A 1,558-nucleotide genomic window follows, 5' to 3' on the forward strand; every position below is an offset into this window, starting at 1 on the left:
ACCGAGCCAAGTGATGCCCGGCCCACGATATGACTACAGAGGGTCCTGGAGCCTTGCAGGTGAGAGTGAAAGCTTAGTGTCACCTCCTCTTTCCAGTTTAATCTCAGGCTAGAGATACACGGAGAAACCATCTGAAAGGAAGAAAGATTATGACTTTCTATAAACTAACTGACAGAGACAGAAATGCTGATACTGGGCTGTGTCTGTGGTTCTTGGCCGTTCACATCTGCAAGGGATAAAGGAAGGCAGAAACTCCTGATGTGTTCGTCTAAAGAGGCAGTGCTGTGACCATGGGCAGCAAGAGTTCAGCTGAAGTTCAAGGCAGATGTTGCCAGGAGTTTACGCTGCATGACCAGTTCTGGAACTACTGGAATAGGTTCGGGCCTGGCTTAGTCATCTACTGGTATGGATTTATCCAGGAGCTGTACTGCAACCAGGAGAGGGGCAGGAGAGGCCCAGCGCCGCCGGCTTTATGCAGGAAAGTAAAATTGCTTCCGGATTCACCTTTTCTTCCCAGCTTCGCTTTCAGGATCCTCAGGGTCAAGCTATGCTATGGCATAAGGTGACAATGTCCGTGGGGAAAGAGGCTTTGAGCAGGATGCCCCTCTCCTGGTTGCAGTTCAGCTCCTGGATAAATCCATACCAGTAGATGACTAAGCCAGGCCCGAACCTATTCCAGTAGCTCCAGAACTGGTCATGCAGGTAGGCATGGTGGCTACATTCATCACCAAATGAGGCTTTGCTTTTCAATCCAGTGACTTATGTGCCCTTCTCTGGCTTTTCTCCACAAACAGGTATACAACAGGGTTTCCGGACGTACCCACTGGCACTTGTAAGATAAAGTCTGGGGTTTTGTCATAACACTTTGCTCGGAGCTAATCCTCGCCTAAAAAGGACAGGTTTTCTCCAGAAGTAAGTCTCGAAGCAGGACTTCATGCTGGTGACCAATGGCGTGTTTGATGCAGTCCACCAGTGGTCCATAGCAACAGTCGTTCACAATGCACTGATAGACCTGATTTGCTAGAAGTCCATCTGGAATCTGAGAAGGGACCCGTAGCATACTATTTATAACAGACTTGGAGGCTCATTGGCCAGCTCCAGGAGCACTGGGGCAGCTCCATTTTTTGCCACTCCATTCAGGTACCTCTGGTAATAACTTTCAATTGCTTCCAAATTATGATATTTGGCGTGTGTTCTTTTAATATGCTTCTGGTACTCCTGAGAGAAGATGCTCAGCAGAGTGGCCTGCGATTGACTGGGAAACTTCTGCTTTAGCTTCCTCAGGCTCTGCCTGGTAGGCGGCACAGACACTAAGCACTGGGCTATCTCATCGTACTGGGCTTTGGTCAATATCATGTTGGGTCCAGGGATGGGGATGGCGTGGGCACAAGGAAAACACACCCTGGATTGCTGTCTTCTTTGACTGCCCCAATCCTCCTTTCACCCCTAGCTGCCCAGGTGGGACAGACAAATGAGGCTTTCAGGGCTTCCCCCTCCCCACCCCTGCAGTTCAGCCAAGGGAGGGGCCGATCGCCCCACCTTTCCTGATTTTTAAACA

The 1,558-nt window shown here is 49.9% G+C and overlaps 1 pseudogene; it reads right to left on the reverse strand.

Annotated features, from left to right (window-relative positions):
- Positions 1–540: 540 nt before the first annotated feature.
- LOC101652029 lies at positions 541–1,356 on the reverse strand (annotated as a pseudogene).
- Positions 1,357–1,558: the final 202 nt, after the last annotated feature.

This window comes from Echinops telfairi, unplaced genomic scaffold (assembly GCF_000313985.2).
Source record: "Echinops telfairi isolate 266 unplaced genomic scaffold, ASM31398v2 ScPeMD7_1;HRSCAF=3_0, whole genome shotgun sequence".
Taxonomy (NCBI): domain Eukaryota; kingdom Metazoa; phylum Chordata; class Mammalia; order Afrosoricida; family Tenrecidae; genus Echinops; species Echinops telfairi.